The following is a 13,031-nucleotide window of genomic DNA, read 5'->3' on the forward strand; positions in this document are numbered from 1 at the left end:
ACGTACATCAAGTACAAAAGAGCACCACTGCTATGATCATAAGCAACCAAAAGGGCTGGTTGCCACAAAAGGTTAACATTCAAAGCAAGTTCCCATAGGGCAACGTCCATAAATTTGTGGAGGGAAATCAAAAGCGCAACCAATATCCATACGTCAACTATAAAATAATTATGATTACTGTACTACATAAAGACAATATTAGTCACAACAGTTACACCAATGATACAAAGTGATTAGAACATCAGCATCAAAGTCTTGGCAAAGAAGACCATTTGACAATTTTAGTAAAGGGGATAAAGGGACTTCCAGTTATGAGTAAAGTGACAGGATCACCTCAACTGAATATTTGTGCAGGGAAGGAAAAGAAAATTGTTCAGGCAGGAGAAATAAAAAAAGGTGTTTTACACTTATGATGTACCAAATCCCATAAACTGAAAATAAAACAAACAGTAAGAAAACTCCGCACCAGTAACTTGTTTATATGATGGAGGAGCAGAGGCTCTTGCGTTGGCAGCCTGTCTGAAGAGATGTACGGTAATTATTTGCAAGGGGGCGATGTGAAAAAATTGCAATTTTCCATAAAACAGGGCATGAAGACCGTGCTTGGTTGGCAAGGGAACACATAAGACTGACAATGACGATGAGATGAGATGGGTTTGGTGATGACAGAACCACTCAAGAGTGTGAAAATGGCAAGGGAACCCCCAAGACTGACAATGACGGCGAGACGAGATGGGGTTGGTGATGACGGAACCACCCGAGTGTGAAAATGGCAAGGGAACCCCCAAGACCGACAATGACGGCGAGACGAGATGGGGTTGGTGATGACGGAACCACCTGAGAGTGTGAAAATGGCAAGGGAACCCCCAAGACCGACAGTGACGGCGAGACGAGATGGGGTTGGTGATGACGGAACCACCCGAGAGTGTGAAAATGGCAAGGGAACCCCCAAGACCGACAATGACGGCGAGACGAGATGGGGTTGGTGATGACGGAACCACCCGAGAGTGTGAAAATGGCAAGGGAACCCCCAAGACCGACAATGACGGCGAGACGAGATGGGGTTGGTGATGACGGAACCACCCGAGAGTGTGAAAATGGCAAGGGAACCCCCAAGACCGACAATGACGGCGAGACGAGATGGGGTTGGTGATGACGGAACCACCCGAGAGTGTGAAAATGGCAAGGGAACCCCCAAGACCGACAATGACGGCGAGACGAGATGGGGTTGGTGATGACGGAACCACCTGAGAGTGTGAAAATGGCAAGGGAACCCCCAAGACCGACAATGACGGCGAGACGAGATGGGGTTGGTGATGACGGAACCACCCGAGAGTGTGAAAATGGCAAGGGAACCCCCAAGACCGACAATGACGGCGAGACGAGATGGGGTTGGTGATGACGGAACCACCCGAGAGAGTGAAAATGGCAAGGGAACCCCCAAGACCGACAATGACGGCGAGACGAGATGGGGTTGGTGATGACAGAACCACTCAAGAGTGTGGAAATGACAGCCGAGAGGTAATCCAAATATGAAAGCCTATGGGCGCCAGAAAGCAGGTTTCAGTAACCTCTAAACCTGAATTTTCAAGTTCTGGAGAAATTCTTTTCTTGTAGTAGTTCTGCACATGACAGAATCCAGATGGGGAATAGCATGCTTTCAGCAAAGCTGGGTATGGCTGTTAAAACTTTAATGAGGAGGAGGTAGTTACTGACGGGTGGTGAGGAAGCCCTACCCATCCAACAGGCCGCTGAGCTCTAACTTTTGACCTTCAGGCTAAGTATGACTAAAAGGATTCAGGTTTCTATAGTTAAGGTAAAACTGAGTTTTATTAATAAAATTGGTCATTTCTATACTTGCCTTGTTTCTTTTCCCGAAGTTTGGTTTATCATTTACCAACAAAATAAAAAACTATTCTCTTTTCTGTCAATAGACCACATGCATATAGTAAAGTAATGAACCACACTAACAATTAATGGCAAGACACAAACCCCTAAGTGCTCTTGTTATTCAGTTTTCAAGTTGAAAGTACTGCGGCCCTAAGGTCAACATACATTAGGGCAAGGAGCTGTGTAACCTTGTAAAGGTGCAATGGCCTAAACCTATCATAAGACTGTACGGGGTTGGTGTTGGAATCTCTATACAGTAACCTTTTGGAGCTATAGGCTTATGGATGGCACTAATCAAACGCACGACTTGCTTCAGGACAGACTCATTGATCAACGGATGCCCGGGCACATCCGGACTCGGAACGAAAACGCACATGGTCAAGAAAACAACAAACGTAAATCCCTTAGAATAGCGACAATTAATCTCAGTACCTTACGAGAAAAGGAGGAAGAAATAGTGATGATGATGCAGGAGAGGAAAATAGATATTTTGGGAATATGTGAAACTCGTTTACCGGGAGAAGGCACAAAACTTTTGTTAAATCAATTTCGACTGACATGATTGAAAAGCCTACCTGACGTCTAGGAGAAATGAGAAAGTACTGTATTCCTTATGCCGTGACATCACAAGTCAGTGGGGAGGAAGGTGGGCATGTATATGAACATCAGGCAAGTACTGTACAGTAAAGAAATAACACATTTTACTATCAAAATTATGTTTATTTCTATGAACCTCCCATGATGTTCATATTGCTACTGACTCCCACACACTGATGCAGGCAGGATACTAGTGAAGGAAAGAAATAGGTCAAAAATTAAAATAAAATGTTGTATAACACAAATGAAATTCTAGACTTAACTGGTCTAGATTGATGGAAACGTACAATTTCAAAATACAGCTTTAAAAACAGTACTCCAGATTGTTCATCTAAGGGTACAGTACTTGAAGTAATTCAAAAATAGGAAAATTATAAATCAATCGAAATAGAAAAAATTAAAAGACAGCATTACCAGCAGCTAATACAGGATCAAGAGCCCTGCAATACGATAAGAAAGCCAGGATCCTTCAAGATAATCTTCAGCAAACACCAAAATGCTAGCAATTAGACTGCCAATAAAATTCTTTCCATAGAATCATTCCTGCTAAAACCAAGATACTGTATGTAAGTATACTCCTAATATCCTGAACCTTAACCGTCAAGGCTTTTATAATATTTAGATCCAATTCTTGGCGCGTTTCTATAGCTAAACTTGTAACATTGCATTTAAAGACAGGAAAAATTTGAATTCTAATTCAAATCACAAATACAAATTGTAATGTTTATACTGTAGTTTGTCCGAAAGCTATTGAACGGCTCTTGTTGGACAAATAAGTCAATTTCTAATTAAATACCATCAACCATTTATGACTTTTAGTCTTAAAATAATTATGCTCTGAAGAAATGAATAGGAGAAAATCATCCTTTGCTCCCAAAGATCACTGTGAAAGATAGCGGTTGCAAATGCACTCCTCACCATGGTTATTAACCCTTTTACCCCCAAAAGGACGTACTGGTACGTTTCACAAAAGCCATCCCTTTACCCCCATGGATGTACCGGTACGTCCATGCAAAAAAATGCTATAAAAATTTATTTTTTCACATTTTTGATAATTTTTTAAGAAAATTCAGGCATTTTCCAAGAGAATGAGACCAACCTGACCTCTCTATGACAAAAATTAAGGCTGTTAGAGCATTTTAAAGAAAATATGCTGCAAAATGTGCTGGGGAAAAAATAACCCCTTGGGGGTTAAGGGTTGGAAATTTCCAAAAAGCCTGGGGGTAAAAGGGTTAAAAACACCGTACTAGATGGCGACTAAAATCAAGAAAATACTTCATGTCCGTGGAGGGTCCTGAACATCTAAACCCAACTGCCTACAGATTGATGACATGGAAGGAGAGGGACAGTAATTCAACCCATGGAGCACTACCTAACCCTAGTGAACACCTACCTTCTGGAGTGTCCCTTTAACAGAAAGGAGTGGGCCACCTTAAATAGAGCAAGACCCATGATTAGGGAAACAGGAGATGGACTTCAGAAGCAGGGCTATGTCACCAATGCTGAATGCCCGAGGTGAATCACCCCAGACCATCTACTACATCCGTAATGCCCACTGGGACCTGCAAGTTCTGATGTAGATCTACAGGAAGTAAATGTCAGAGCCATACGTAAAATACAAGAGTGGCGCGATAAGATATAAATGAATGAGTACAGTACTGTACTATCTCCATGCATAACTCTAACAAACCCAAAGGAACACCACATTAAATGCAAAAACTTATAATCTGGAAGGGGATTAGTCTTACAATTGCCGAGTCAACAGAGAAATTGAATGACAAAGAGCCCATAATGCTTCGCTTCTTGCCATTAACGGGTACTCTCTCATTACTTTACTAGACACATGTCTATTGAAAGGAAAGAAAATGGAATCATTTTAAAACCTTGGGGTAAATATTAATAAACTGAAGACGCAACAGATATTAGGCTAGGTCACTATCAGGCGCTAGTAGACGGTCACGGAAAACTTATATCCGTATGACGAATATGTTGTCAGGATGTATGGTCATTGTGAATAATGGGTTGTATACATTTAGCCATCCTTCCCCTCGTCTAGGAGGATGGAAGAGAAACTTCTAAATAAAACTTATATGTAAGAAAATTTGCTTGAGTGTGTGGCTTCCATACATCTAGCGTAATATCCAGTACATACTCAAGCATGTGCTGAACCCCGAGAAAGAGGAATAAAGAACATGTACAAGAACCAGTCGATTACCTCTCACTCTAAACTTAAATTCCCATCGCTATGTTATACAACATGTTTCTTGTTACGTGAAGGAGCTAGGTTTGATACACGATTTGCTTATGAATTGCCACTAGGCAAAGGATACAGTACTAGCATCCTGGGACCTGTAGGTCTATCTCATAGATAATGAGCAGAGATGGTTCTGTCCTTACCCAACTCTAGCCTTCAAGAAATGTGCTCCTGACAAGTTCTTCCCGAGAGCTGGTATAGATCCGATATGTCCGACTTCGTGAGCTCGAACCCGGGACAACCGATTTGTCTCCATGTCAGATGGAGGAATACGTTTGAATATACTCCAAAGACAGAAATAAACAGCGTTCTTATTACTTTGTCTACTCGCTAGCCAGAGAAGCACATCTGAATGTCACATGAAGCCAGACAAAACCAGTATTCTGGGATCTTTTCTCCTATTCTCAATGTTGCTCTAGGAAGAATTGTTGTGTCCTCTCAATGGGAAGGCAGGGAGGGATAAGATGAAGGAGGACTTCAAGTGATGTACGGCCGAGTTATAAGTCCTGACCACAAAATCCTGAACCAAGGTAATGGAGATTTTTTAACCTTCAGAATGACTTGTGACACTGGCAAAAATATGCTGGTTCCTACTTGCTTCGTCAAGGCTGGACTAGTAAAGGACAGTCTCAAAACACTATCTGCTGCCAGCCACCCAGGTTTGAGTGGTATCACTTGAAACCTGCAACCTTGCAAAATGTTCCCTGCGGCTTGAGCTTCTTGGAAGCGCTCACGAGTCCAAACGATTTCTACGAGGAGTACAGACACAAGTCCTAGTTGCAAACCTGTACCAAGGCCTGAGTGACATCCTTCACTAAGAAGATTGAGGAACTTTCTCGATGTAGGAGAAAGAAAACAGCAGGCCCAATTGCCATTAGTGTAACTGTTTGGGAGAGATCAGGGTCATACTGTAATTTCCCAAATGTCGTCTACAGACTGCAGAGTAATAAGCGAAAAAGGAAAATGGGCCGTACGGAGAAAGCATTTAGAATTTCCAGGAAGGTGTCCTCGAACACTGACAAAAGACTGGAACTGGGGAAAAGAAGAAGTATTTTGTTCAGATGAATAACGAGCCGGTTGAGAAATGGTGAAGACCTGTATTAAGAAGCCTTTCTGTCAAGCAATGATATAAAGATCACAATTGATTCTTCACCAAGTAGGTTGAGAAGCAGGTGCGCTCCTTTTGTAAATCACTTCCCTTAGATGGAAAAAACTCATGTAGCCATGTCATCCCTCCTCCGATACATTAGATCTTGGAGGAGAGGAAATTTCTTAGCATAATATAACTCATCGTGCCACTACCAGGTAGATCGTCCCCTGTTCGTGATGCCACCTAACCCGAAGGTATGAAGAATGGTGGTTGTTAACCAGTAAAGCTTCGGAAATTATCGGTGTCAATGCTTGGAGGTGGCCGTGCAGGAATAACCTTCTCCTCGACAAAGGGATTCTTAGAGGGATTTGTCTTTATCAATCTGGAAGGCAGTGTAGGAACAGTAGCATTAACTCTGTTGCAGATCGAGGCAAGAAAGAAGTCTGTCTTGATGCTGACGAGATTCCCCTGTAGGAGGGTAGAAAAGAGAGATCACCGAGACCTGTCGGTTCGGTAGACGAGTCCCGATAGAAAGTGCTCAAAAGAGACTAGCGTAAACACTTGCAAGAACACTAGGGGAGTGGTACCCATCCCAGGTACCAGGATTTCAATTGGTAACTACTTCTCCAAAAACATTCTATGGAGAAAGGCTCCCGTAGAACAGAGAAACGATCCAAGGTTACATATCCTTCAGGTGTATGGTAATGGAGTGGTCTTTATTCCTATGATGGGCCATACTCTGTTAGCCGTGTCTGTCCGCAATGGTGTCTGAGGAACTGTGCACACACACCAAAGATCGGTATCTAGTTCCCCGTCAATTACAATGCTTCATTCTTAAGAGTAAACAAGATCTGGTAGATCACAGGCAGAACAAAGGTCATCATTCAAGAAATCAATACACCCCCACACATACACAAACAACTCTGACAACTAGTAACACTTCCAGTTAACAAAAAATTATACATCTCTATGTCCCTCAAGGATTTCCTAAATATGACCGATGATATTCTCTAAGTCCCGACATCGGCAGAACTCAGTCAACCACCCATAAGCAGTAACTACCACATAAACAACACTGTGTTACCAAGCAACTATGGTTGCCAGAGAATACGACATAAGCTTGGAATCAAGAAAGAACAAGAGCAACCAAACAGACTAAGCTATTTTTCATTGGAGGTTTGGGACGGAGGCTCAAAAATGTAATCTCCCATGGGTTACAATTAAATTCAAATTGTGTCTATTTTCTAAATGCTGTACAGTATATCAAGAAAGATTATCTACACTATAAATAAATAATGATTATTCCCATTCATCTTACATTCAAGTATCTGAAGGAAAGTAAAAATAAACCAATTTAGACAGAGAAACTCAAATCATACAACTTCATCCTAGCTTTTCTTATATTCCTTTCCCTGATACAGTAATAGAAAACATTTAACATGATGGAAGTCTTATAAATCAGTCTCAATTGAAAGCAACACAACCTAATAACCCAACTTTACTTGGTCGGAGACCATGTTCCCAACCAGCCCCACATTCCAACCTTAACCTTCGGAGCCTTTGTATATCAGCGGCCAGTTCCTCATGCGTTAATTAAACATAGTCATCAACTAACGTAAATTTCTCCCTAACCTACAACAGTGTCCTTAAATACATACCTAATGGGTGGGAGGTTAACAACCCTTACAACCCCCATTGCACTGCCATATTCCAAGTTAGCCATAATAATACATATAGGGGGCCGCTATCATACATACACCACAATGTTACTTAATATTATTATTATTATTGCTTACGAAGCTACTACCCTGTAATACAGTAAAATAATACCCTAGTTTCCACCTTCTCCTGCATCTTTTTTCGTATTCTTTGGAAATATTTTATTTTGATTATTCATTAATTCTTTCCTACTGTATTAACTTGTTTCCTTTCCTCACTGGACAATTATTCGGTATTATTTAACTAAATTGCAGGAAAAAAAAAACTACTTTTAGCAAAACTTTACCGAAACTAGAAATGACCTAACTCCATCATCAGATATTTCGTGAAGGCTCCAATCAAAGTAAATAAGTATATTATAGTTAAAAGCAAGGCTACTACCTATTGTACTGTTATACATACCTTAATGATTTTAATTGTCCAAATTATATTAATTATTTTGCATCCAGGATCGCGCGAAACGTAACACTAATTTCACAAAGGTAATCAAAACAACTTCCTCGTTGCTCAGTCCACATGTACAACACTGTGATTGTGGGCACACTACTAGAAGCGTATTATTTGCAATCTGTAAAAAAAAAAAAAAATCATTAATCATTAGTTACCTCCTACAAAGACAGCTTCACAGCTTACATACTTTCGAATACACCAAAATTGACTTTGCTTCCATCTTATCAATTCCAATTCTGATATATAATTACCTACAAGGAAATAAAATCACTAAGAAAAGCATTTCTAAAAAAGCTTAACTATTCCAATAACTTCAATAACTTGTCTGTATTTCTATGTACGAAATTTTGTAAGAAATAAAATATTAGGTATTATTATATACTAAATATGATGTGTATGTATATATGTGTGTTATTGGGAAAGCAAGCATTAAGTCAGACCACAAAACAATCAATTTGCATTCAAGCAAGAGCCATTTCCAACCATCAACAGATAAAATGGTTATATTAAACTATAAGATCCAGCTTTCAATTTGTCACATGATAATTGAGTCGTATCATTATGCTGGTTGGAGACATTCATTTTATGTATCAGAAACCATATTTTTTCATACAAACTACACATGATTATGTATGTTTGGAGTCTTAAATGATACTTGCAATATCGTACTTCTCAATGGGGATGCTTAACAGAAATGAACGAAATTCAAAAGTTAGCCATTGGCCAAGTCAAGCCTTCTGAGGAGACAATATTTTAACACTCAGGAAACCAAAATCAGAAACATATAATTTAAAATTATATACACCTGGTTCCTTATTACTCACTCCGCAAAGTAAGTTTGCGGGCACTCTATATTACAGATAGTTGCAAAGCTTCTAAGCATATTCTTATTATTGTTATTAAGTTTATATTACCTGTGCCTTAAATAAATTAATATAGTAATGAAATTCACAATCTTTACTTTTATTTCCTTCTACCTTGAAATTAGACTTCTTAAATTCTTCTTTCATACAGAGTAAACGTCACGTGGTTTCTTCTTCTAGGCAATGTATTCCAGACCACAATATCTCTCTCTCTCTCTCTCTCTCTCTCTCTCTCTCTCTCTCTCTCTCTCTCTCTCTCTCTCTCTCTCTCTCTCTCTCTCCCATGTAAATCAGTTTCTAACTATATAACTAAATAAGCATTGTAAAACTAGGCACCACACATATTACATAGGCCTACAACTTCTCCACATTTTCATAAACCTTGGATCAGGGTATATAGGCCTATCCGTTAGCAGATACGCATTATATAATACCATCTAAGTAGGCCTATGCATGAAGAGACAGCACTTCTCGTAATAAAACTCCATTATAGTAAGGATATTTTATTTAATTCACGTTCCTTGCGAATTTGCAGTTTAATAGCGTCACTAAGGACTTCTTATTCTTTACCAGTAACAAAATCAGTGGTTAGAACGCTGTGATTTGCACCAAATTGAACTAAATAATAAATCTCTCTCTCTCTCTCTCTCTCTCTCTCTCTCTCTCTCTCTCTCTCTCTCTCTCTCTCTCTCTCTCTCTCTCTCTCTCTCTCTTCTAGTCGGTCTATCTGTTCAAATATATTTACAGACCTCTCTAGAAAATAATTGTAAGTGACTATAATAATTTTACATCAGTAATCACGGAAAATCAATATAAATTAATCTCATAATAAACTATTTTCGTTGTTGTTGTTATAAGCTAAGCCACAACCCTAAATGGAAAAGCAGGATGCTATAAGCCCAAGGGCTTCAACAGGGAAAATAGCCCAATGCGGAAAGGAAATAAAGAAATAATCTACGAGGGAAGATTAAAAACAATAAAATTAAAATAAATATATCATATATACACTAAAAATCAAAACAGTAAGAGGAAGAGAAACAAGATAGTAGTGTGCCCGAGTATACCCTCAAGCAAGAGAACTCTACCCCCAAGACAGTGGAAGACCATGATACAGAAGCTATGGCACTACCCAAGTCTAGAGAACAATTACTATGATCGTGAAATGATGACATGAATTGTAGACGTGTGTACAGTAAATGTGAAATGAAAATGAATAAAATAACCAGATCAGTCCGAGGTAGCCTAAATATATTATATTAATTGCTAAGCTACAACCCTAGTTGGAAAAGCAGGATGTTATAATTCCAGGGACCCCAACAGGGAAAATAGCCCAGTGAGGTAAGGAAACAAGGAAATATAAAGTATTTTAAGAACACTAACATTAAAACAAACATTTCCTATATAAACTATAAAAACTAACAAAACAGAAGGAAAAGAAAGTAAGTTCATACATATATATATAAATTATAAATATATATATATATATATATATATATATATATATATATATATATATATATATATATATATATATATATATATATATGTATGTGTGTGTGTTATGGCATTTAAATCGATTTCTACCTTTGAAAATATATAACTACATAAATCTGGAAAATCATTTATGATAAATGCTTCTGGCCTCTAAAGGCATAGGTTCGAGTCCTTTCCAGCCAGATGCATTGATCATAAATGAATTTCCAGAGGTTTTACATTTTCAAAGGTAGAATTCGATATCAAATGCCATTGTGGTTGTTAATTATATACATTAGAGTCAAGGTTGTGCGTTAAACTGTACAAAGCAAAAGCGTAGCACATCCAAAAGAAAAAAAAAATAATTGGTATATATGTTACAAAGGGAAGCCTCTGTACCATTGAAATATATTTCAAGATATTCAAATATAAAATGAGATTACATAAAGCATTTCAACCGATATATTAAATCCAATTTGGTGGTTCTAAAATTAAATATATTGTGGCTACATTCACTTCTAGGCAGACAAGCTCGTAACAGGGTAAAAACCACAACTTAGATGGTCGAATCTCATATCTTTTTGTGGAGATTTTCGACAGAATAACTATTTAAAGGATACAGGTGTTCCACAAGCTACCAACCCATGAGACAAGGGTGGTTATTCCATCGAGTTCAGTTGAGTTTCGACCGTATGAGCTCATAGTCACCATAACAATTTTAGCACCTTCTTGCCTTCTGAGCCACGGGTGGTTTTTTTTTTCTTATTTTTTTTTTTAAGTTTAAGGAAAAATTTTCTTAAACGAAATATGGTCTTCAATATATCCGAGACTAATTACAAATAAACAATGACAATTAAATTAGTTATAATAAATGACGATTACCGTCAGAAATTTCGTAAAGTTGAGTACTTGAACCAACCCAGAAGACTGGACTCTCTCTCTCTCTCTCTCTCTCTCTCTCTCTCTCTCTCTCTCTCTCTCTCTCTCTCTCTCTCTCTCTCTCTCTCTCTCTCAAACCGTCATATTTGAATCAGCTATTCGATATATATACGGTCGTATGATTGCAATAAGATTAATTTTATATAAATTACCAACCACATGAATATAAAGCCTTATTTCAAAGTTCAAAGTTGCAGAAAATGTTTTTAGGTTGAACAGGCTGACATCAAGTCTTTTTATAGCTATAGGCTACATGAGTTGTTTGTTTTAATGTTGTTAGTGTTTGTTTTAAAATATTTACTTTTAATTTTTCATTACTTCTTATATCGTTTATTCATTTCCCTGTTTCCTTTCCTCACTGGGTTATTTTCCCCTGTTGGAGCCCTTGGCCTTATAGCTTCTTGCTTTTCCAACTAAGACTGTAGCTTGCTTGGCAAGTAATAATAATAACAACACCCCTCTCCCGAAAAAAAAAAAAACCCAAGGAAAAGCGATTTTTTTCTGAAGACAAGAAAATGAGAAATAATCTCATAGTCACCCCTAAAGTGGTTTTCTTTATTGAAACTAGTATCAGAAAACGACTTCGACCAATTTTTGAGGTAGACTAAAAATATTACACAATTACTAATGATATTTCTTATTTTTACTATGAACATTTGGCACTTCGCCCAACATGCAATGATATATGTTATACAGGTAGGGTTGCATTGACGACCATGGGGGCGTTATGGAGGCTGGAGATGAATTCTACACGTATCACGGCATTCTGTTAGGTTAGGCCAGAGGAAGACTTTTAGCAAAGGAAAAAAAATAAAAAAAAAAAATTGGCAAAAATCAGCTCTACAAAGTGGAGCCTAGCCTTAAGCCACATTAGACACAATGTGATATGTGCAAGTCTAAGAATTGGTGGCCTTTTTGGTATGATCAGAAGCAACCAAACCCGTTCAATTCCTTAGGATAAGAGAGAGAGAGAGAGAGAGAGAGAGAGAGAGAGAGAGAGAGAGAGAGAGAGAGAGAGAGAGAGAGAGAGAGTCCTTATACCAGCACAGTTCTTTTGTCATGAAAGTAATTTTTATGCTTTTAATTAAATACAAAATTTCTCAGTATCTTTAAACAAATGATTGTCCTTATCATTTACTTTCTGAATACAACCGACTTGGGTAAACTTTACTTTGGGCTTTTAATTGCAATCATTATCAAATACTTAATTTTGGTTACACTTCCTTCCTTTATAAATAGTAAGTCAATTTTGTTTATTCAGAGGTCTGTGCATCTTCTGTTGTCATATCCCGTTGAACATTCGCAAACAATTGAGATTCATCTATGTTATGTAAGTGATCAAGAAATTCTACATTAATCATATGTGATTTTCCCTTTCCTCAAGAAACTGTAGAAACTCCAAGATTAATCACTATGTTGAATACTGTAGTTATTATCAGATTTACCAACTCACAAAATGATTTTGTCAGGATTTTTCAGCCTTATCTGTTCCAGAGAGTCAAATCTTGATAATGTTTATAAGTATAATTCATACTCTAATTTCCTCCCTAAATAAATAAATAAAACACATTTAAAACAAATTGTTTTATTCCCATACTGTATCCAACGAATGTCTCAATTAACGTTAAAAGTGGATGAATGTAGGCGTTTTTCTTTCTGCATTCTGGAATATGATACATTCCTAAGACATCAGGACTAAGAGAAGGAACTAGTAATAGTTTTGTAACAAAATGAAAAACTGTTTTCAATGTCTATA

At 38.0% G+C, this 13,031-nt stretch overlaps 1 long non-coding RNA gene across 1 annotated transcript in view; it reads right to left on the reverse strand.

Moving 5' to 3' along the window:
* The window catches only part of LOC137637435 (uncharacterized), a 175,304-nt gene that overhangs the window by 4,432 nt on the left and 157,841 nt on the right, over positions 1-13,031 (reverse strand). Inside the window, exon 4 of the long non-coding RNA XR_011043627.1 lies at positions 7,953-8,118. This is a non-coding gene — a long non-coding RNA (uncharacterized lncRNA). The remainder of the gene's footprint in view (positions 1-7,952; positions 8,119-13,031) is intronic.

This window comes from Palaemon carinicauda, unplaced genomic scaffold, assembly GCF_036898095.1.
Source record: "Palaemon carinicauda isolate YSFRI2023 unplaced genomic scaffold, ASM3689809v2 scaffold74, whole genome shotgun sequence".
Classification (NCBI taxonomy): Eukaryota; Metazoa; Arthropoda; class Malacostraca; order Decapoda; family Palaemonidae; genus Palaemon; species Palaemon carinicauda.